The sequence below is a fragment of the Argiope bruennichi genome, chromosome 10 (genome assembly GCF_947563725.1).
Source record: "Argiope bruennichi chromosome 10, qqArgBrue1.1, whole genome shotgun sequence".
In the NCBI taxonomy this organism is placed as follows: domain Eukaryota; kingdom Metazoa; phylum Arthropoda; class Arachnida; order Araneae; family Araneidae; genus Argiope; species Argiope bruennichi.
The window spans coordinates 75,680,493-75,706,434 of NC_079160.1; the positions used below are offsets into that span (position 1 = coordinate 75,680,493).

General features: G+C 30.4%; 2 protein-coding genes across 2 annotated transcripts in view; one reads left to right on the forward strand and one right to left on the reverse strand.

The window, feature by feature from the left end:
* LOC129989213 (anoctamin-7-like) overlaps window positions 1-1,942 on the reverse strand; it is a 165,463-nt gene extending 163,521 nt beyond the window's left edge. Inside the window, exon 1 of the mRNA XM_056097593.1 lies at window positions 1,628-1,942. The gene's annotated coding sequence lies outside the window, so the exon portion shown is untranslated. The remainder of the gene's footprint in view (window positions 1-1,627) is intronic.
* Window positions 1,943-8,289: 6,347 nt separating this feature from the next.
* LOC129989239 (adipolin-like) overlaps window positions 8,290-25,942 on the forward strand; it is a 46,142-nt gene continuing 28,489 nt past the window's right edge. Inside the window, exon 1 of the mRNA XM_056097626.1 lies at window positions 8,290-8,336. The gene's annotated coding sequence lies outside the window, so the exon portion shown is untranslated. The remainder of the gene's footprint in view (window positions 8,337-25,942) is intronic.

Here is a 25,942-nt window from a genome sequence, read left to right on the forward strand (position 1 = left end):
TGATGAACTTTTCATTTCAATTAGAAAAGTTCATCAAAATACTCTTAAGAATGCAATAAGATTACAGTAATTTACATGAATTAAAATATTTTATCAAATAAGAAAATCGAATGTCAAATATTTGAAGTAATTCTTAACAAAATCGTAAGAAAATTGCTTTTGTTATAAAGTAACTAAAACCTTTTTGATGTTTATTGTATTATACCTTTTTGGATAACGAATGGATATTGATACGTTTTTTTTAATTTGATTAGAATATCTTCAACAATATTTTGAACTCTATATGTAACTCTTAGTGAACTAAATAGGTGATAATTATATTATCCATGACACTGATTAGGAGATTATATTTATCGCAAGCTAAACTGCGGTAAGTTAATCACTGCTTCTAACAGTTTAATGCAGAAATTCTCTATTATAATATTTTTGAAATTAAGATTCTTTGAGAAAAAGAGATGCATTACGTATGTTTTTTTAATTTGAAGATTAGAGCATTTTAAGCTATATTTTTAACTCTGTATGTAACACTAATGAATTAAATAGATGATAATTATATTGTCACTGACATTGATTAAGATTTTATAGCAAAGTGCGGCTAGTTAAACATTATTTGTATCTTTTATTTCAGTAATTTTATTTTATAACATTTTTAGAGATTAAGATTTGTTGAGAAAAGGAGATGTATTTAGCTTATTATTGATTTGCCCATGAAATTGATTGATTGATAGCTTTTTAAGAAATCAAATGCCACATAGTAGAACTTTCTTCCATTAAAAAATTTATGAGAACTTATGTTAGCCTTCTTTTCACAGTTAGGTTTTGGCCCATTGCTATCTCATAATAATACAAATTATTGTTTTTAATTAATAATTAATGAATTAAATCTACTTCATGAAGTCAAAGTGTCTATTAATATTTTTTGTGGTTCCTAAAGTTATTATCGAAGGGCAACTCTTATCAAAGAAGTGAAACATTTCTATGAGCATTTAAAAATTGGAGAATTTAATTATGAGTATACTGTATATGGCCAAGGAAGAGTTAATGCAGCCGAGCTTCTTATTGCAGATATCACCAATCTCGTCTTGATCTTTTCACTATATTGATAAAAATCACAAAATAATAAATTTAAAGCTTGTTTGATCTACCAATGAAAAAAAATTAACAATTGTTCGATTTTATTTGGTTATTTCGTCGTTTTTTCCTTGCTATTATTGGGCGCATAAAATATCATTTGTATACATGTGAATATAATCGTATTATTTTAATTGAACTTTTGTATTAATTTGGAGACTATGACCCGCACCCCTGCTAAATTTCATAATTAAGATTCACCAAAAAAAAAGTTTTTTTTCTTATTTTTTTTTTTTTTATGTATTTTTTTTTTTTTTTTTTTTTTTTTTTGGAATTATTGGTTATTCGATAAAAATCGCTTCAAAATACTCTTGCATGGTTTTGCCTTTGTAAAAATTTGAAACCTTATTTTTTTGAGAACACATATCATTTTTAAAATCAGTATACAAACGATAAATGTGTATTTTTTTTAGAAAATTTCAGAATTTTCAAATTTTAAACCAATTTTTAAAAAATAAAACTTTAGAAATAAAATGGAAGGGGGAAAAAAACTTACCAAACCGGCGATTAAATTCAATGAAAATGTTTACAAAGTTGTCCAATCCATTGGAAACGGCGATTAAAACAGCGCACCAAATGTATATTATGCACAATTTTTTTTCTTTCTAAGTCAACCAAAACATACGTTTCCGTTGCAATCTCACAGCATCCCTACGTTGATGGGCAGCGCTTTGCTTAGCCAAATTCTGAGCCTTTAATGCAGTGCTGTGCAAGTCAGGGTCCTAATTACCATCCTTTTGCAGCAACTAATTATGTGTAAAGGAAAAACAAAACTGTCCCTCTGTACAAGAGGCGCTTGTTTACTGCTACTCAGTTTTCATGAGAGAGCTCTCGCTTAGTAGCGTTAACAAGAGAAATCTTCGATCGACTCTCTAGCAGCGCCATCTGCCGGTGTGCGGGCGCGTTTCTCTCTCTCTGTCAGCATACGGAACTGGGACATAATGAGTGGAACAAATAACAATGCGAACGGAAGTGAAGTACTTCAGAATGAAATTGAGTATATTTTTCCTTTTCTCTCCCCCCCCCACTCTTTTTTTGTTTCACTTTTAGAAAAGAAATTGAAATGAATTGATCGCACTTGCAGATGTTATCGTTTGTTTTTATATCGTTTGCGAGGATTTGTTTTCCAGTTTCTCAGTTTCAGCTTTAGAATTGGAAAGGGATGTTTTGTTGGGTTTTGGTAAATACTAAAGATAGGAGGAAAGAGCCAAAGGCGTCGAAATAAAAAGAGAAAAGAAAAGAAATCGAATATCTACCCCTCTCCCTCCCTCTATCAGTAAACTCCAAATGCTTTAGTCTCTTATATATCCTCATAAACGTTTGTAGAACTTTTATTTTAATTCAGTTACGGATTTTCGAGCATTCAAAACTCTACATCTAACAATGGAATATGTTCCAGGGGAAATTAAATAACGCAAAATACTTTCAGCTGAGAACATAACCCCAACGTAAAAATATTATGCGATACTTTTATGACGTTATTCGTTATTTAAAATGATATGCAATATCGTGAAGACATTCCAAGAACATTTTAGAGCATCTGGTGCATTTATGCTTATCCACTAGATCAGAAAAAGAGCGGCCGATTTGCTTCTGCATGTAGGATTTAACAGGGAGAGGGGACATATGTCCTCTCCACTGTATACGTTCTAGAAGCGGTATCCCGGGTTTAATGGGGTCGCGGTGACAATGCCTCAGCTTCGGAACGTGAGGTTTTCAGTTTCAAGACCCACTTCCACCGAAGAACCATCGTGTAAGCGGTCTAGTGTAACGTTTAATCCATCAAGGCTAAACGTCCTCCCACTGGTGGGGTGTGGAAGTTTGGAGAGGGGTGCCATTTCAGGTGTCGTCCTCGTCCTCTGACCATGGTGCGAAATTACGAGGTCCATTCCTAAATAGCTTTAGTGTTGCTTTAAAAAGGGACGTTCATATAACTAAAGTAAACCAGGATATAATCTTTTTCATTTTTATTTTTTTTTTTCTGTATTCCTTTTTCCATCATTCCTTATTTCCCATTTTTTGGATATAAAAACAAAAACTAACCCAAATGCGTTTTATTTGAAACATTCACAAAGAGCAAGTGTCTTCATGCTAAACCATTGAACTAGTATAATAAGAGCCTTTTCGGAATATTTAAAGCCGGTCATTTATGGTCCCTCCACGCCATGCAAGTTCCTTAGCGCCACTCCACTTCATTCTATCTATTTAAATCTGTTAATCATGATCACATCACGTCTTGCAAATCCGTCAAAATCAGTCTCTTAGATAACCTTGGTGGACGCTCCATAGCACCACAATATCCTCTTATTCCCTCCCCTCCCACGTATACTAACTCCCACTGGATTTCTGGATTCCCACTCTACATTCCTGGATCCATAGGGCTTTAGTATCCACCCTAAATGCCGTGGAGTGCTGAAAATGATGAATTGCATGATCACAGAACTTTCACTTCCTGCCAAGCCACATTTGACCAATTTCTATATTAGCGATCAGTTTTGACGTGAAGTGATTGTATTTGCCTCACATGGTAACCACCGAGGGGGGCCTCGAATTGAGGATGAGATGCTTCCTGCATGGTAGTTGGATCTCCCACCCTGGAGGGTACACAAATAGGTGGGGGATCTGTCTTTTCCCATCGTTGACGGGACGTACTTCCTTCGGGGAAGGTTGTACCGTGGCCGGTGATGGACCTTAGGACTCAACCACAGTTCCCGCCAGTGTTGCTATTACGGCGGTCCGGTCATCCAGTAATATTTTTGTGTGCCTTCGTGGCGCTTCGGAGGTCAGCTGTATGGCTTGCCTCACGTAGTGACAATCCACACTTTTATAGTTTTTAGCCGATCAATCTAAGTTGATTTTAACACCAAAATTCTACGATAGGCAAATCCATCTACTTTTAGTAACTCCGATCATCAATGTTTTCCTTTTTGATTAACTTTTCAATAAATTTATAATTATTAATGAATTTTAAAATTTTCTTCCTTTTAATATTTAATGTTCCTTTATATATTTTTTTAATAATATTTTCAGTTACTCGTGCTTTTACGATTGTGTTTTAGAGTTCATATTTTTTGTTTAATTTTTTTTTTTTTTTTTTTTTTTCGTTTTTAGCATACTTAATGACAACGTATTTAAAAAACTTTTGTTTTCATTTTTCTTTTTGCGTTTTATATCTAAATATTCCATAATAAATTAGTATAATTTTACAGAACATTAACATATTTTTCTCAAAATTTCCACCAGATGGCGCCATTCATATAAAAAAATTAAATAAAATCCAATTAATAATTAGTCTTGAAAATTTTAAAATTTAGTAATATCTCTTAGAACATACAATTACATAGAATTTTAAAACTCTAGCATATTTAGAAATGCACAGATAAAAATGACTTATTTCAACTTCACTCGAAATCTATTACTTATTGTCAAATAGCATCAGTCAAATCTAAACAAATCGTCGTATGAACATTTCCGATTGCTTCCTTGAACGCTGCGCCTAACTAATTAATAAAACTTCGAAATATTATTGGAGGTGCTAGGAGAAGAGCTCACCTCTCTCCGAAACCTTCATTCAGTCATAGGAAAGGAGACACAGAAGAAATAAAGATGCTAAGAATAAGCATCAAAGCGAAGGTTTGATCCTGCACGAAAATAAACCAGGTAATTGCTATAACTTGCCTATGGAAAACGATTTTCATATCCTTCCAAATTATTATTTCACTATATATATATATATATATATATATATATATATATATATATATATATATATATATATATATATATATATATATATATATATATATATATATATATATATATATATATATATATATATATATATATATATATATATATATATATATATATATATATATATATATATATATATATATATATATATATATATATATTATTTTAAAACTCAAAAGTTTTAAACCATGTCAGTTCTATTTCCGCACAATTTCCTTCTTTATATTTAATAAATTTTTTTAAAAAATTCAATTCACAATCTGTAACAGTGATTTAATGCTACGATTAAAATTCTAACTCATCCATCCAATTACGTGTTTTTCTCAATGTTAAAATGAAGATAAAAAAAGAAGAAGAAAAAAAAAAAAAGGATTTTAATTGTGAAGTAGGATTTTCACTTCTGCTTTTATTTCTTGGTTTCTGCCTTTCAGAATGCGCACGCACGGTGACTTGTAGTTAGTTGACTGATTCAATTAAATTCATAATTTTCTGTGTTGTCAAAAAAAAATTTGTAAAATTTATATAAACTTTTTACTTTCCCGTATACTTAGTGTAGAGAAAGTATAATAATCATAAAAAAATTCGAACTCATTTTGGTGAATCTCCACGTTTTAAACCTTCCGGAGTTCGAAAAACATATTTTGGAAAATGTCCGTCTGTCTGTCTGTGACAAAAATAACTCAAAAATTATTTGAGCTAGACGATTGAGATTTGGTATATGGTCTTTACACCAAATTTGCAGATTTCTCTCAAAGCGTGAGCAAAATCTATTCAGAGGAAGTTTGTATGTCCATATGTTCGAATATAAATGAACATGATAATTACAAAACGAAGAGAGCTAGATGGATAAAATTCGGTACACTGATTTAACATATTTAGTGCAAAAATTTGTCAAATTTTGAGACAAATTCAAACAAGGATTGATTGTCTGTTTGGTTGATTTGGTTTGGTTATATTAACGTCCCGTTTAAAGCAACACTAGGGCTATTTTGGAACGGACCTCGTAATTTTGAACCGCGGTCAGATGATGAGGACGACACCTGAGCTGGCACCCCCCTTTCCACACCACAGCACACCAGCGGGAAGACGTTTGGTCTGAGGGATTTAACGTGCAACAGACCCCCTTACACGACGGTTCTTCGGTGGAATCGGATCACGAACCTGAAACCCTCCGGTTCTGAAGCCGAGACCTTACCACCAGGCCACCGCGGCCCCCGATTGATTGTCTGTCGGTCTGTTCTTTCAGAAATAAATAAAAGCGATAATTCAAAAATACAATGACTCAAATATATCAAATTTGGTGTGAAGTTTTGTGACTACAAGTGCAGTTTTGTGTCAAATTTTTATTTCAAAACATGCAGAACTTTGAGAAAAACGTGTCTAAATTCGATTTTTGGATATAATTAAAGCATACCAGGTACTAATCGGCTAAATAACTCTCCAGAGATGACACGGCAGATTCGGTAAAAATGCTAAATTCATGAAAATTTTAGAAATTTAGAAAATTAGAAATAAAATTTTATTATTTTCTAAGACATTTATGTTTCTAATGCTCGAAAATTAATATGAAAAAAAAGAAGGAAAAAAATTGACTTCAGCAAAAGTTATGGCTAGAATTTAAGAAATCCTGACTTGAAACAAATCCTAATGTTTGTAATACAAAATATATTCAGCAGATTAATTTAATTTTTTTTTCGGTTCTCCTATTATAATATCACGTGTTCAGGGCTGAACAATAACAGACTACACCGATCAGGTTCTGATAATTCAGTTAAATGCCAGTCATGTGTCAAGAAGTGAATAGGCAAAGGATTTGACTCGCGACATTTGTAAAAATGAAATAAATGCGACCAAGTGAAGTTCGAAAGAATAGATATTTTTACGAAAAGCAAGCAAACGATTTTTTTTGCTTTTAGCTCTCCCATAAAGTACAAAATTAACATGAGATTAAATTTAGACTCGAGCGATTTAATAAAAAATTAAGTCAATTAACGATTTATTTAATCAGTGATTTATTATTATTAAGTTAAAGGCACTACAAACTTGAAAAGGAACTAGAGGAAAAGGTCTCCCCTAAACTTTCTTGCATAATCTCTAATTAAAGTATTGCATCCCCTCGGCTCGCGTGAAATTTTGGACTGAGTTTGAAATCAGTAAAGCAGTGAATGTCTTTCACGGCATTGGTGAACAACTGATACGAAATACTGACCTTGGAATTTTGCATTTTTATGATTTGCTGGTCACATAAACTTGACTTAGTTGCTAGGGGACGCTAAATTAAGGAATCAATTCGTTGTGCATAAAAAAAAAAATTAGGTTTCTAATACGCTCTTATTCTTAATTTTAAAAATTTAAAGCATATGGGTTTTCAAAAGCAGCATATAGCATATTAGCTTTCCCAACTGGAAATAAGGGCTTATAAGAAGCTTATGGCTATTTGAATTATTAAACAGAATAAAATTTAAGAAACTGTTATTAGATGACTTCGTTTTATTTATTTAATTTTTTTAATTATTATTTTGCACTTAAAGCATGTAGCTGCGATTTTAAACCTTTCGCTTTATGTGAAAGGAAATAGTTTTACTATTCGATTCTAGTGAAAGCAATGAAACTCGACAACAACATATCTAGAAATAATAGAAATCTCAAAATCTTTCAATAAGAGTATCATTTGTGTTTCAGAAAAGAGTCGTCTTTCAAATACATGGGCATTAAAATAGATGACCGGAAACTACGTTGCTAAATAGAGTCATGAATATCAGAAGTTATATTTATGATTGATATACCCGTGACATAAATTTCACAATAAAATAAAGAACGGAAATTTTATTTTACTCGAAGTAAAATAAAATTTTCCGACTTTTCTTATTAGGACTTCCATAGACGACGCCAAAACAACATGGCGCCAGACGCGATGTAAATAAACCCGAAAGACCACCTCTGTTTTCATTCACTGGAATCTTTATTACTCTGAAAACATCAACAGTATTTTAAACGACTGATTAATGCTTTTGAATGCAATAAATCAGAAATAATTTTCATTAAAAAAATCTTTCGTAGAAATAATAAGCAACAACAACAACAAAAATTCTTATACTATGATTCACCATGCAGATAAAAGAACCAAGCATTAATCAAATGTTTTTACCCCCCCCCCCACGCACACATTTTTTACATAATTCCCTTACTTTTAAATTATGCGAAGCAGCTGTGCTGATATTTTTGATTAGTGATAAAGTGCAAGTTGTGGAAGTTCTTTTAGCTTGTACTTTCGTACCTCAAAACTTCAGCAAAACGAGTAAAATATATATAAAATAAAATAACGTTGTAAATTAATTTTTTTAAATTATAAACTGACTTTAACGAAATCATAAACATTTTCGCATCAATAAAAGCGATAAAAACGAACTTATAACATTTCCGACGCCTAAAGCCTTCAAAAATTTTTGGAAGTAATGTATACCATTTTGTATTTATAAACAATTTTTATTACGATTTTAACAAAGTGCGATTTTACATGTCATAGACAAATTAATAAAACTTGAATTTTAATTCATCTTTGAATAAGATCTTTCAGTTTTTATGTATTTGCATACCTTTTTATTTGATGTAATGCATTTTATCTTTATCACAGAGTGCTAAATGCATTATTAAAATTAATTAACTGTAAGTTGATAAATTTAATGGTTATGCTTGAAATAATTCTGCATATTAAAATAGATATAAAACTAAAAAGCTAATAAAAAAATATAAGATAAAAGATATAAAACTCCTTATTTAAATAAAAAAAATTAAATACACGATACTTTAAAAATGGTTTTAAAACTATAAAACAATTTCTTTTAGCCGCGTACAAATTCCTAATACCATGCAAATTATTTTGAAAATTTTTGAAGAAATTTCATAATCGTAAATTTTTCGGGACAATTGGTATTATATTTTTTTTATTGAAGAAATTGTTTTATATTTTTTTAATCTATTTTAAAACGCGGTATAGTAATTTTTTTAAATTTAAATAATTGTTATTTATTATGAAAGAGCAGCTTTTGCATTTTGAAACAACTTCATATTCCAAAAAAAAAAAAAAAAAAAAAATTATCAGAATATATTTACATTTTAAAATCTTCTTTTAATAATCTTTTTCGTACTGAAAGGAAAACTTACTGTGGTGTTATCTTATAGCTAATTAGCATGGGTTTTGGGGAGTCGCATAAAATTATGATATATATATATATACTTAGAATCTCCATATAACGACTAAGGTCTAATAATACGTATATATATGACATTTTCATTATTTTCATTTTCATTCGTATATATTTCATTTTTTGATGGATTCAGAAATTTCTATACATTTTATATTTTTTAAAAATATGATATACTTGTGATTGTCACAAACAGCAATAATTTTTTTTATATTTCAGTAATATATTAAAAATTCCATTCTAACAACTATTTTATTTTTTTATTTGGTCCTTTTTTGAATTATTAAAATAGGAATGGAAAAAAATTCATTGCACAAGTTTAGCATAAAACTTTCGAATTATTTTGCAAAATTTGTTTTCCAAACTTCTTTTTTTTTTTTTAAATATTCTTATAATGCATTTTATATTCAAGGGCTGTTCACATATTACGATCATTGTGAAGTTATTTGTAATGTTTAAATCATATTAGCTCCAAAATCTTTTATCTAGTATTATTTACATTTAATTGCGCTTTCAATTTTTGCACTCTTCTCTGTAAAGATTGTTTCGAGTTTCAAAATGAATAAATACATAAAGAGCGCAGGTTTTGGTATTTGTCCTGGGCGCTACATTATGTAGGCGTACCAATGCTTTACCATCAAAAGCCAGCATCTATGCCAGATCTGAAGGATGACATTCGACGCCATGTTCTTGACATTCCGACAGACTCACTCCGATCAGCTGTAAAAAAATATAGTTCTGCGATAAAAACATAGTGTTGGACATTAAGAGCATTGAGCAATTTCAATGTTACTTTATTATATTATTTAACATTTATAAAGCATATTAAATTTTTTATGTGCCTTAAAGCGCCACTTATCTGCGTATTTTTGTGCTAAATTTTTTTATTAAATAATTGTCATCATTTGAATTATAGCTCATCTTATTCGGGCCAATAGAATGTATTCTAGAACTCTGAAATTCGAAACTTATTTCTTGCGAACACTGTATTTTGTATGCCCAGCAATTTAATTGAAAGTTTCTTACTTATTGTTATTTCTTTTAGTGTTAGTTTGCGTTATTGAATTTGAATTTCGAAAAGTTCTTAATAACAATCATCGTTAATTTTATAATGCTTTACTGCACATATATCAATATGTGTATGTCATATAATAAAATAATTAAAAATATTTCAATAAATACTGTTTTTTTCTTCTCAAAATACACAAAATTAAATTAACTTTCTGTTTGTTATGAATTGTTTCTCTACATAAAAAAAAAAAAAAAATCCGGTTTTTGTTTGATTTTTAAACTGGAGGTCTTATCAAAATTTATTTGTATTTTTTATAGTGCTTTATTGCACAGGTGTTGTTATTTGCAAGATACACAATAATTTGATTTCAAAATACTCTAATACTAATTACACCAGCCTGCAAAAAAAAAAAAAAAAAAAAAAATTGTTTGTAAAATTTTAATTGATTTATATCAGCAATGATGATGTCATTCCAAAATGCAAACTAAATTTTATGTAACACGTAAGGATTTTTTACAAATGACGATGAAAAAATATTAACAAAATGCAGTATAATGCATACAGTTGCAACTGTAGTTACTATTAACTAAACACAATAATGCTGTTCATTTACAATATTATGATAACTTTTGTGTTTTTCTTGAAGTCAAGTAGCTTCTTTTTCGGGCTTTTCGCTTATGGTCCACATCACTGTCTCTTTTTAAAGACCAACAGTAATCGGCCATCATGTTAACATCCCACCGTCCTTGATATCTGCGTTCCATCTCCTTAATATCCTGGTGGAATCTTTCACCTTGCTCGTCACTCATTTTTCCTAAATTGTCTGGGAAGTTTTCCAAATGCGAGTGAAGGAAGTGAATTTTAATGCTCATATTGCACCCCAAAAGATGATAAGTACGTAATAACTCAGTTACGAGTTCTTTGTAATTTTCTTTTCTCTCATTTCCCAAAAAACCTTCTTCGACATCTTTAAATTCAATCAAAGCCTGCTTCTCTCTATTTGTCATACATTGTTCAAAATTGGAATCTTTAACTAATTTCTTTATTTGTGTCCATCTAGGGAGTGCAATACCGGACCAAAATTTCAATACCGGTATTCGGTATTTTTTAAATCTTAATACCGGGATACCGGTTTTAATACCGGTATTAGAAATTTTAGAAAAAGAAAGAAAACACAGGTGTTTCTTTGTTTTATTTGCCAGTTTTGTTAGAGAGTGTAAATGTCACAAAAAATAATTTATAACTTATAAATTATAACAGTATATAATCCCAAAAAAGTAAAGAAACATCTTATTTATTTAAATCACAAAAAAAGTGTAAATATCACTATTCAGTCTGTGGTACTATTACAAATTTTTGAAATGTGATCTTAAAAAACATAATGCATCAATTGTACTGTCATTAAGCCTGAAAACTAATTTTGAGTAAAAATGACCGGCTGTCGAAAACGCTCTTTCGGCATCTACGCTAGTTTGTGGTACTGTTAGCAAGGCGCGATATATTTCCAAGTATTTATCTCTAAATCCCTTATCTTCAAATAAAATAAATCGATTTCTCGTCGGATGATTTTGGATATAGCTGATTTCTATATTGTATTTTGGTTCGTTTAAATTTTTTTATTTATCGCTAATTCTAATTTTTGTTTAAGAGACAATTCCTTTTCACTATCGACAGTAGTGACATCATAATCTTCGATAATTGAACCGAATTCTTCTGAATGTGGATAGGTTTGTGGGTAAAAAATTTTAAGAAAATTTACTCTAAACTTAATCAGATTTGAATTGGTTATTTTCTTTTCTTCATTTTCATTTTTAAAATCATTATAATTATGTAAATACCATAAGACATTTTCTATTTCGGTATGCCTATCTTCTGTGCGATTTTTCAATGTAATATATAATTCTTCAGATAGTGATGTGTGTTGTTCTTTCAATGACTGCAACATGAAATTTATTGTTGCATTAGCTGTTAATAAATTAGAATCTCTCAGACATAATGCCTCAATAGTCAGTTTTATTGCAAGTAGAGCTGATATAGTTCTGGATATTAAGTCGAATTCACTATCTGAAAAATTAATTTACAGGTTTAAGTCGATTATTGGATATTTGGATTGGATTTCTCAGTTTCAAAAATCGTTCCATCATTAGGAGTAAACTGTTCCAACGTGTTTTAGAATCTAATATTAACATATATTCTGTTTTATTTTCAGTTAGTATATATTTTAGTAATATATCTTTTTTATAGGGGAACGTTTAAATATCTTAACAATTTTTCGAACTTTATAAATTATAGGAAGCATTTCTTGATAGGTTAATATTTCATCCTCATTAGCAATATCTTATTCAACAATTACGTTGTCATTATCTTCATTGTCAATATCACTCTCACTCTTACTATTTTCAAAGTTGGAATCCGAAATTTCTATATCCACAGTATTTGGATTCTTCTGTTCTTTATTTTTTTGATATAATACATCTATTACTCCTAAACTTTTTTCATAATTGTTGCCCCATCAGTCGTTATGGTTACAATATTTTCTTTCAGGGATAATCAATGTTTCACTAATTTAGATTTAAGCAATTAATTAAGCCATTAATAAGCTAATTAATTTCGCCCGTTAGGGAGACATAAAAACAAAAACGTATACTATTTTGCTATGTTCGCGATCCCTGAACATATAGTGGAGACCATTTTAAAAATTTCTAGTAAATACCGAAAAACCGGTATTTAAACTTGCGAATACCGGTATCACGAAATTGTACAAATGGTTCGAAATACCGGTATTCGGTATCCCGGTATACCGGTATTGCAATCCCTATGTCCATCTAATACACCTTCTTTAATTTTAGCGCTAGACAATTTTGGGAACTTCGATATAAGATACTCAAAACATTTTCCACCTTTATCCAAAGCTTTCACAAACTGCTTTATGAGTCCCAATTTTATGTGAAGTGGGGGCAATAAAATATTTTGTGGATTTATTAAATATTCATTTAAAATAATCTTCTTACCAGGAATCCATTCTTGTCTCTTCGGCCATATCATTTTTATCCAATGACTTTCTCTGTCCCTGCTATCCCATTCACAAATAAAGCACGGAAATTTAGTAAATCCACTTTGTTGCCCGAGAAGCAGACCTATAACCTTTAAGTCACCACATATTGCCCAATTGTGTTCAGTGTATTTTATTTTAGTGAGAAGCATCTCCATACTTTCATATGTTTCTTTCATGAAAACGAATGTGCAACTGGAACTGATGCAAGTTTAGATTCGTTATGCAATAAAACTGCTTTTAGACTCCTCTTTGAGGAATCTATAAATTGTCGCCAATCATTCGGATTATATCTTCTAATTCATGTAACAAACCAGGCACAATAAACCAAGAAGTTATCAGATTTGAAAAATGATAAAAATTGCTTTTCTCGATTCCTGTACCAACTAAACGGCGTATGTGTCGTTAATAAATTTTCTCTTTTAACCGAGAGCCTAATAATTCTGCATTTTCTTTAGTTAAACCTAAATCACGAATTAAGTCATTTAATTCGGCTTGATTAAATTTTTCAGGTGCTTCATTTTTCACGGTGAAATCCAACTGCCATCAATGTTTCGAATTTTAAAATAAAAGTTTTTTTTTTTTTAAATACAATTATAAGTATTTATTCAATATAAATGTATTATTTAATTTCAATGAAGTAAGAGGTTTTCAGAATTTATTTAAACAAATAAACATACATACTTTATTAATTTATCCTATCCCAATCGCAAAAAATCTGTGTATTTTTACTTATTTAAAAAATTTACTTTTCAAAAAAACTGTACGGGATACGTAAAAACTGATATTATTTTTGAAATAAGCATGCGAAAATACATAAAAAACAACTATTACTTATAAAACAAGAAATTGTTGCAGGCTGGTGTTATTTTTATTACAAAAATCATAAAATTTACTTTTTATAGTCTCTGTTTCTCTGCATAAAAATTGTCATGAAGAAATTCTTGTTTCTTATGTTCTTCTGCTCATTAAGAAAAGTCTTAATTTTTCTTCATAGATAAAAAAAAAAGCTTTTGATACATAAATTATATATCCTAGTTTCCAGTTTTGAAGAGCAATTGAACATAAATTAGAACGTGCTTATTTCATTTTTTTTAAGCGTAATAAGCTGAAGAGGGATAAAAGCATGTTAAATCAACGGTCCCAATTATCTTTGCAATACTGTTAATTTCAAAAGGACGCTAATAAAGCATGATATATAATTATGATTAGTAACATAAGGATGACCAGCCTTCCAGTCTTAGAGATGAACCTGAAATTAATTTTAAAAATCACCCTCCACCCTTTCTAAGTAGAAATATACTGTGGAAGAGGTGGGGGGGGGGTATTATCAATTGACTTTATTTACTCTAGCATTGCTACTGATTTTAGTGTACATTTCAATATGTTTAATGAATGAGTTTTTAATTTACAAGTTCAAGAAAATGTACATAGTTATATTACTTGTCAGATTTGTTTATTTTTTTAAATGTGATAAGCTGATCAGTCGCTTAGTAAGGGTAATTGATGCTTGGGCATCATTTTTTTTTTTTTCCTTTCCTGAAATTCAGGTCCAAAATAGTGATATTTATTATTTTATAATTGATGAAGATAAATTATGTGATGCTAATTTAAACGATTATGAATAAGAATGTAAGGAATTTAGTTCAGTTTTCTTTAAAGACACAATAGAATCTATTAAACTCACCCCCTCTTAGAGTGCAAGTGCAAAAACATTCAATGAATTTAATTTGATTCCTAATTTTCGTTCTGTTATTCTCAGAAAATCAATTCCTAAAAAAAAAAGACATTAAAGATATTTTTTTTTAATTAAACGCATATCTATATGCATACAAATTATTTGAACCAAGTACTGTATAATTAACCGAAAAAGGTATGATTATTCTCATTTTTATGATAAATCCTTAGCAATTAATTATTTTTTTCAATATTGTATTAATTATCTACTAGTATGATCTTTTAAAAAGTCAAACTTATTGCTTTTAAATGGAGTCAGTAATATTAAATTTATAATAAACAAGTTATTTATTAAAATTTCATTTTAAATATGTCTTCCCATTTATGCACCGTTTCAGGTTAGTCCCTTAGAAGACACGCAGATGGTGCTTTACTATAATCACAGAAATAATTAAAATTAATATGAAAGTTTAAAAATACAATACGATAGCACAGTGATCACAAAATATACTAGCTTGCTTATTTCACTCATAAAATTCAAGCATAATTCTATGGAAAGGAAAAAAAAAAATGTTGCGTCCTAGACTCAACTTATTCTTATGACATTGCTTAAAAAAATTGAAATAAACGAATCTATTATTTTGTCTTCACAACTGCTTTTAAATTTACAATACAAATGGTGATTCATTTTCTCACTCTCCCATCAGCATCTATTAGTTCTTATCATAAATTTTTTTGCCTCAATCTTTGAATTTCTCTTATTCTAACTTCTTTCAGAAAAGCCCAATACTTTGTTTTTATGGCATCTTCAAAAAATGACGCTCGACGTATCAATATATCACTTACCTCTCTCCATCGCTGCATCATTGAAAACTATTGCACTGATAATAACTATTACAAATTTTTCTGTCTCATTACCCAGTCTGTAGAATTTCTCCGATTTGAATTTCTCTCGTAAAAGTACAATCATAATAGTTTGCCCGTGTCGATCTGTAAAACTGGCACGGCCAATATAAGTATATGTATTCACTCTCCTCCCATGTCTGTCGCGACCCTTTTGAAACTATTGTATCGATCCATATTGTTATATCTGGAAATGATTTTTTTTAAAAAAATCGAGTCTGTAGGTGTTTTCAAACCTGACTGGTAACTGCCGGCAGACAACCTTGCTTTAAATTCTATCAATCAAACGAAATCGCTTTGGATCTGCTGTTATCTTCTTAATATATGAATAGATATGTATGTATGTACGCATGTATGTATATAAACATATTTCAGCGGTTGCGTGGCCAAATAGAAGAAACATTTGAAATTTTTAAATTTCGATTTATTTCACCACCATAATTTACGTACAAAGAATGTGTAGTAAGATATGCATCAGTCTACATTGCGACACAAGAGAAGTTTTATAGAGCAAGTATATAATCAATTAAATAAAAAGTGGGAATCGAATCATATATATATATATATATATATTTCATAACCACCATATAAATATCTTCATAAAACAAAATTATTACTTAATTTTAAATTCACTGCACTGCACAAATAGGTATTGTGAGAACTTAACAAATGCACGATAATGATGCATAATTTAATTATTTTTAAAAGGTTATCATTTAATACTCATATAATCATTATTAAAACAAATAACAAAAATAATTTTTTCTTATACTTATTTGCAGCTTGTTGTGGAATTTTCTAAAAGGTTTAAAAAGGTTGAATTTTTTTTTTTTTTTTTTTGTATATTTTAAATAAATTTGTCGACCGCATCTTTATGTTCTAATTTTTTGGCTAAATGGAATTTGATAGATAAAATGAGTAAGAAGGTGAGTCGTCCATGATTTTGATGCTAGATCTCAATTATTATTATTATTTAGTATCCATCTCAAGGAACATGTGCTGCTGATGTGATAGAAACCCAGTTTAATTTTCTAAACACACACACACACAAATTAAACGCAATGAAAATAAATGTCCTTTAATAAACATCATAATATTTATGTTATTTAGATCTTGAAAGAAAATGATCGAGGGTAAATTTTGATTCCATTCCTGCAACGTTGCATAAAATCTTTGCAACAGGTGAGAACATCGTATTCAATCCATTTGTAAATAATGCTATGTAAATCTTGTGTTCATGAAATGGTTCAAAAAAATCTTCATGAAATGATAATGATGATGATAATAATAATTGTACTTACGTTTAAGGCTGAAACCTATGTATTTAGAACGTCTATGCAAGTATGGCTTTATGGAAGTACGGTGAGATTAAAGCCACCCAACTTTACCTTGCATTGTTGGAAGTGAAATCTGCACAGAACCCCGATAATGTTCAAATGTATTAATACTGGGATTAAAAAAAAGTTAAGCAAAGCTCTTTTCTTTTTACCCGAATCAATAATTGATAGTGGAATCTTCAAGAAAGTGGTACCTTCTGCGGCTACTCCTTTCTACCCCTCCCCCCCCTGGATCAGCTCTTGGCTATATCACTATTCTCATTGTTGTTCTTGTGTGCAGCCGACCACTAAATGTGGCAATATCGATAGTACCATTATTCAATATTGCACGAAGCTAAACACAAACCACACCATACTGTTTTAGTATATGCGACAAAATCTCCTGCTGTTTATGTCTAGTATTTCCCAATAAAAGGATTGAATTTTTCACTTTATTATCCAAAACGATTCCCTAACCACCAGGGAAAAAGAAACAATAAAAACTTTCTGGAATATACACTTTGGCTTCCTTCCAGCAGTGCCAAATACTGCATACACATTCAATTCTGGCAGTTCCAATTCATTCAGCTTGGCGAACAATAGAAGCAACACGCTTAGAAAGTTTCAATGCTACAACCGTCATCTCCCAGTTGGCGGTGTAAACAAAGGACCTCTGACTCTCACCTGAACAAAGCCACAGGTGTTGGCGAGGGTGGGTCCCTATAGCCCCATTTTTCTTCGAAAAAATAACAAGATAAAAACTTGAAAGACATTTTGTGCTTTCTTTCCAACTAAACATTCCAAAACTTTTCAAGGAAAGACTACTGACTTTTGCAGGTGCGCAAAAGGGATTCGAGTTTTCTAGGATTCCAAACATAATTTTAGAAAAGAATGTTTCACTAAATATTTGCATGGAATACTTATATTTGGTCTCTTGCCAGTTATTGACGTAAAAGTAACTTTCAGTAAACTTTCTTTCGCTTTCTTGGTAATCTCTTTGGAAAATTCTGGCTAGACTGAGTTAATTCGACTTATATAAATCTTTTTTTTTTTTTAAAGAAAACAATTAGGATAATTATATTTGAAATGTATATAGAAAGTAAACTCGTCAATTTTTAAAAAGCAAAAAAACATTTAAGATTAATTTTTAATATTTAAAACTTTGAAAAAATAATCTGTATTAATAATAAAGATGAATGTGTGTGTATATATTTGTGCTCTGTATGCTAGCATTTTTACTAAATATCAACTTTGGCGCAGATACATTTTAAAAGGTGGGAATGTGCGCCCCCATTTTTTTGAAATTTTATTTGAATTTTTTATTAAATAAAAATTAAGCTAAATGCTGGTATTTTTCCTTGTTAATTTCCGAAAATATTATTGCACAAAAATGAATTTTATATTCTTTTCAAAATGTAAGAAATTGTCTTCTTCAATTCTTACAATTTTGTATCAATTTTATAGTCATACAAAATTTTTCGAAATGGTGACAATTTTTTTTAAATTATTTTTTGATTAATTTCTGAAAAGGGGTTGCATTGTTATCTTGAGATTAAATCATTTTCATTGTTTCATCAAATATTTAATCGTGTGATTTTCTTCGATTGTTGAAAGCTAGAGATGAAAAATTCTATTCAATATCTGCGTTCTTTACAAAACGAATAAAGAATTGTAGTTACAAAAGCATGAAATTAGAGCATGAAGATAGCATGAAGATAGAGAGATTGGAAATTTTCCTTTTTAACCGCTCTATGATATAATGGGACTAATTCCCTTAAGAAAGATTCATTTGTCACCCGGAGGGCATCTCAAAAATGAAGATGAGAAGTTTCTAGTATGGTGATTGGTTCTCACCGTCCTGACGAGTACAGAAAGAGGTGGATTTTGGCTTCCTCTCATCGATGTTGAGACGTACCTTGGTCGGTGATGGCCCTTGGAACTTAACCGCATTTACCGCCAGTGTTGCTGTCGCTGTGGTCCGGTTATTTAATTTTTTCTTAACCGCATTTACCGCCAGTGTTGCTGTCGGTGTGGTCCGGTTATTTAATTTTTTCAGAGTGCCTTCGGGTGGGAGGGGGGGTCGGAGTAATCAGTTTGTGATTTATGATTAAAAAAGACTCATTACACAATAAATATGAGTAAGATATAAAAATAACACAGCTTTAATGTCTGTCATTTTGGCGGAAGCACAAAATTATAACCAGACAGTTTATCTTTAATTACAGCCAATATTCCCAGATAACTCGCTTGCCATCAAAGGCGACTCATTAATATAGAAATACATAATAACACTTATAAAGTAATTTTAAGGCAGAAAAACTCTCTATAATTTGAATTCTGCATGGAATATTTTTGGTGATGCATTCTTCATATTTTATGTCGCATTCATCAATTTGACTCTAACTTTTAGACTTCAGATGTAATTCCCCGAAAACTATTTATAGAATTATGTTTGTCTATTTGACAGTTATTACTAAAGTTCAAAAAAGTTATAAGATTGCTACAGGAAATTTTACATGCGATTTCGTTACTAGAATTTTATCTCCCTATAGAAGAAAGCATGGATGAGAAAATGCCGAATTACTAAATGGGTTCTCAGTTCTTTCGGGTGTGAAAAACGGTGTTTGTTGGCTTTTATGCTAGGATGTACTTTCTATTGAGAACTTGGTGTGTTTCCAGTGAGGATCCTGACAGTAGATCCTTAGTGACTCTATCCTCGGTTGCTGTGTGGGCCGCGGTGGCCTGGTGGTAAGGTCTCGGAACCGGAGGGTTTCAGGTTCGTGACCCGATTCCACCGAAGTGTAAGGGGGTCTGTTGCACGTTAAATCCGTCATGACCAAATGTCCTCCCGCTGGTGTGGAGAGGGGGGTGTCAGCTCAGGTGTCGTTATCTGACCGCGGTTCAAAATGACGAGGTCCGTCCCAAAATAGCCCTAGTGTTGCTTCAAACGGGACGTTAATATAATCAAACAAAACAAAACCTCGGTTGCTGTATTGACGTCGCAATTAGTATTATCCATATGATCCCGAATGCTTAAGCAATATGAGGGTAGCTAATTGGAATCATTAATATGTATCTTATTTAAGAATCATCCAGGAATCTGCTGTCGGATAAAGTGCGTGCTTGCTTGCCTGTGAGTATGCGAATACAATAACTCCAAAACGTAATTAACTGTATAAATAAAATTTGGTATGCAATCTTGACACCAAATTTGTAAACCTATATCTAATTTTATTAAAAAAATAACCAATTAAAGGAAAGTGATAAAAAAAATGGGTGTTTTATTTCCTTATTTCGTTCAGAAGATTTCTGCTAAACGGAAAAGTATAATAATTACCTACCCAAATGTTTTTCAGATGTGTTTCATAATGTGATGACGGGCACGTAAAAAAATCGGGCATATTTGGTGACATAGTGTGTAAGTGTACGTGGGAATACTCTGTTCTTCTGAGAGCATTGAATGCCACAGATTGATTCTAGGAGAAATTCTAACCACAGCATGTCCGATAGATACTCAGCCAACAAACATACCGTAGCTAGTCCTTAAATATAATTTACCAAGACTTGGGACAGATAATTAAAAATCCTGTGTGAAGAAGGTTAATAGATATTTAGTCTAGACTCGCATAGCTGAACGTATACAGTATTTATTATGCTAGTCTGGATTCGGTTTATTGAATATAAATAAATATTTACGCTATGATTAGTAGAGCTATACATACTCAATATTTATCACATTAGCTTAGGCAAAGTATGTAGAGTAAAAATAAATATTTTTTCACTTTGTATAGCTAATGTGCTCAACATTGGCTATATTATAGAATTAACTACTAGCTCAGCTCAGTTTATAGCATGTAAATAAATATTTACTCGCTAGATTTGTGTAAATGAACACTCTCAGTATTTATTATACTAATATCTGAGCACAGTATGCAGAGTTCAATCATATTTACTTTAGATTCGTAAGTACTCAGTATTTACCAAGCTAACTTACGTTTGGTATATAAAATTTAAATATTTATTCTTATAGCGGAGCATATTCAATATTTATTCTAGATTCGTATAGCCGAGCATATTCAATATTTATTCTAGATTCGTATAGCCGAGCATAATCAATATTTATTCTAGATTCGTATAGCCGAGCATATTCAATATTTATTCTAGATTCGTATAGCCGAGCATATTCAATATTTAACACATTAGCTTTGATACATTACATAATATATAAGTTGATATTTATTCTAGATTCGTATAGCCGAGCATATTCAATATTTAACACATTAGCTTTGATACATTACATAATATATAAGTTGATATTTATTCTAGATTCGTGTAGTTGAGCGTATTAAATATTAACTATATTAGTTTTAGTACAATACATAGAATATAGATAAATGTTTATTTTAGATTCGTATAGCTGAACATGCTCAGTACTTATTTCATAAATTTGGACATGATTTAGTTTTATTCTGCAATAAAATGAACACAAAAAGTGCCATCGAATATACCAGAAAATAGATGGGGCATATCTGATAATTGTAGTTTATTCTTTTTGTGTTTTAAAAGGAATTTAAGTATCGTTGTTTTTCATTTAATTAATTCCAGAAAACCCTTTTGCAGCACGTTTAACAAACAAATAATAACACTTAATTCTACGAATCTGTAAGGAAAGTACCTTAAAATCGTATGAGCTCTTCTTTCATAGAAACTTATAATTAACTATCTAAAATAGCATCTTTAATTCTAATTTTTACACACATAAAAGGGAAGGTCTGGATATTAACTTCGGAAAAAGAAACCTTCACAACAAAATCTTTTTTATGTTTCATGACTTCCTCTTTCGAATGTCATAAAAGATGAAAAATCTAATCCGAAAATGTTGAGGTGGGGGAGGGGGTTCTAATTATTTCGAGGAAAGAGAAAAGAAATACATTTCCATTGCTTCCGCCTTTGAAATAGGAAGTACAATTTAGATGCTCGAAGACCGGACGCAATAATGAAGTGGAAAGAGGCGAAATAACTTAATTATTTAAGGGAATGTTGCGTGTAATTAAAATACTAAGCAGAGCAGAATGTGAATTTTGATGAAAAGCGTCCGAATAATTTCTGTCCAAAGGTCTAATTATTATTCTCTGCAAAAATTTGTATTATATCTATTGTCCATTTTTACAACTGCTTTCCGACATATGAAGTGGTCATGTAATTTGGTATTGCTATCGTTAAATCGGTTGGTATCGAGATTTTGATTAATCCGTGCATTTTAAATCCTTTAAGGTACATAAAAAACTATTTTTGGAATCATCACGTCTATCTGTAAACTAGATCATTCAAATATACAGCAAACTAAATGGATGAAATTTGGCATGTGGTTATCATATTAATATTGATGAGATTTTTGTCAAATTTTGAGCGAAATCTGCCAAAGTGAGGTTTTTTTTTTTTTTTTTTTTTTTTTTTTTTTTTTTTGTTCTTCAGTCTTCGATCATATTGCCGCATTGAAGAAAGGCACTTAAATCTCCATGGCCGAATGGTCATGGCACTGATCTAATAATCAAAAGACCGTGGGTTCGAATCCCGCTTGAAACAATGCGATTCATAGTATATTTAATTCCTTGATTTTATGTTTTCCTTTATTTCATGTTCCAGAATATACAGGACATTTCTTTAGTTTACCAGGCAAGTGTTCTGGAATTTTCTTACTGTCCCCAGAAAAGTATTCTGGAACTTTCCCTGCAAATATAAAAGCAGTTACTGTGCTCTCAGTTCACAATCGAGTTAATAAATTGGTTTAGCTCTGCTTCTTGTGTGTGTCATTGAGTTCCACACTAAAGTATCTACGTGACAATATGAAGGCGATAATTTAAATTAATACCGCTCATTAGATGGATAACATTCGGATTATGGTTTAATTGCCAGAATTGTAGATCTGCGATCGATTGTTTGTAGCTCTGTCTTTTCGCATGTATACGATTACGATTAATGCATCAAATATGCGTGATATCAAATTTAGCAATTGTTTTTGATCGAACTCCATTGTACATTCTTGCACTTACACCCAATAGAGGAATTTAACAGTTGAATGAATGTGTGATGGATGAGACAAACTCACACTTCCATGGGGCCAAATAGGGCCACTTCTTCAGCCACTGGCTGAATTATTTTATATGATCTAGAATAAATTACATGCATTCAAAATACTCAACGAGAGAAATATTTACAAAAGTTATACATAAAAATATACATCTTTGCCAAAAGTTTCAATCCCTATACAAATTATGAAGTCTAAATTATATAAATTCGAATGTTCCTAAATAATTGTATTCTGTGAAATATTTTTGACGCTCCAATTTTTAAGTGATAATAATAATAAAATCGTCTGTATCTTCTGAAATCAAATGTGACAGAATTATGAAGTTTTGAATGTTACAATTTTAGAACAATCAACATGTTCATAATCTTAAATCAATTAGACTTGGGAAAACTCTGGGCGCAGATTAAGGTGTAAGTACACACTTGAAGATTTTTTTTTTTTAAATTTTAATTTTAAAAATCCTGTTTATTCACAGTAGGTTATTAATATATGTTTAAACTCATTTCAGTGAGAAAAAAACCATATTACACTAATTATTAATTAATTAAATAATATTTAATGAGCTAATTAGCCCATTTTTTGAAACATGATATCTTAAATTCTAATTTGTACAGACACACAATTCTAGTTGGAAATGATGCCTAATATGAGTCTTCATGTTGTCTGCCTCAAACAAGTTATAAAAATGTATAGTTTTTTTAAACAATTTTTTCATCAACGATGAATAGAAAAAGCGAGATTTTTTCTGCAATTTTAACTTTTAAACAGCTGTTAAAAATTTATTTCTATAAATATAACTTTGTTGGAGGCACAAAACATCCGCTATTTCATACAGATTATTTTTATATATAAATAACTGTATTTGGTTCATTTCTTGTTGAGTTATGATTGTTTGAATGAAGCAACATAGTGGAAAAATATCATTCTTCATAAAATGAGTTTTAAAAACATCGTGACTAAAGTTTTTAATGAAAGCACCTCAAGAAAAATAATTATAACTCGAGAACTATTTCGAATATTAACAACATCTTGGTATCGTTAAAAAGCTAAAGGTCCAGAGAGCATTATTAAGCAATAAAAAAAAATATTCGATATTTTGAACGATTTTCGAAGTTTCAAGTGTGTACATACACCTTAATGAATTTTCTTTTAGACGATCGATTGAGTGGTCTAAAATAGCGAGTTTTTATAAAATTGTAATATTTAAATTTTTATAACTCACTCAATTTTAGTTACAATCGAATGGACTTTTTCCTTTTATGTCGCCTGTGGTGACCAGCTGGGTCACTGAAATATTGGTTAGATTTAATTTCTTTAAATCATATAGATAATTATTTTTCGCATCTGATAATTTGGTGGAATCAAATTATCAGAAATTAAAGCAGCGTTGTTTTAATTGTAACTTAAATGTGCTCTTTTTATGGTTACATGAATCGTTTTAATGGAGATCACTCTAGTAACATCGTGGCGCTATTAAAAAAAACCCTGGAAATATACGGTCTAGTTATTTTCTAAATTTCGCGATATTGCTATTTCAATTTTTTTACGTATCTTTCGTAAACTACACAGATATTAAACAGAAACCTTGTTCTTCATTTTTCAACAATGAAAATTTTGCGCCATTAAAATCCAACCAATCAATCAATGAATCAATTCAACAATGAAAAAAAAATGCATCAGAAAGTTGATAAAACGTTGAAAATGGTTTGAATTTCAGGGCAACAAACTAATCTATTTTTGGAAATCAAGCACAGAAGAAACAAGTCCAAAATTCAGCAAGAAAATTCTCACGACATTGGCATTATAAAAAGGATAATTTATTAAATTGGTGTGTAGTATTGATTGGTGAACAGTGTAAAATTTTACGTTTTCGTTATAATATTCCCGAAAGTCATCACAGAAAAATGCCAAAATTCAGCATAATTTTTAATTAATTAAAATTTCAAAAAAAAAAAAAAAACCCTCCGAGGTGAACATTCCCAGTATCTCTAAGCTATACATGTCTCAAATTCGGTAGATGAAGATCAAAAGTTCTGGCCTGCAGTTAGAGATGCAGATACACACACACACACACACACACATCTTTATTATTACAGTAGATAGATAAACATAACAGAATTTCAAAATCCCTTTCTTTTCAAATTCAAAAGCAGTTGTTGCTACTGATATGAAATCAAAATTTAATTAAAATGAATATTAACTGATAATTAGGCTCTAGAATTTTCATTTATCGAACTGCCATTTGGAAATCCACAATTGCAGAAAATAAATCAAGAAATGAAAGGGGAAAAAAAAAACATTAATTTCAAAATACCATCTTTACAAATGTGCGGGGTCGGATAAAGCTCTCTAGATCCCCTCAGGCAATATCACGGCCATTCCCCCCCTCCTCACTAATTCCTTTCACCAGACTTTTTTTATTTTAATTTTCTTTATAAGCAGTTTTATGTAAAAAATTCGATTAAGTCTCTAATTCTAAGTCTCTTTTCAAAAAGTTAATTTTAGCATTTCGCATGTAAAGATGTTTAATATTCATTTTTGAAAATAATTATAAAATAAATAGTTTTAAAAAACTTTACTGAACACTGTCTAAATACTATTTAATTATAGAACTGAATCACTTTTTCAATTATGAAACAATATTTTTTAGAATTTCTCAATAACATAACATAAAACTAGTAAAAGATAATTAATTAGGAATATTAGAAGAATATTTCTTGGTTTTATTCTGAAGAGAATAAAATAATAAGCATTAAGAAATAATGCTTGGTTTTATTCTGAATCAATTCGAGTGCAAGGCTG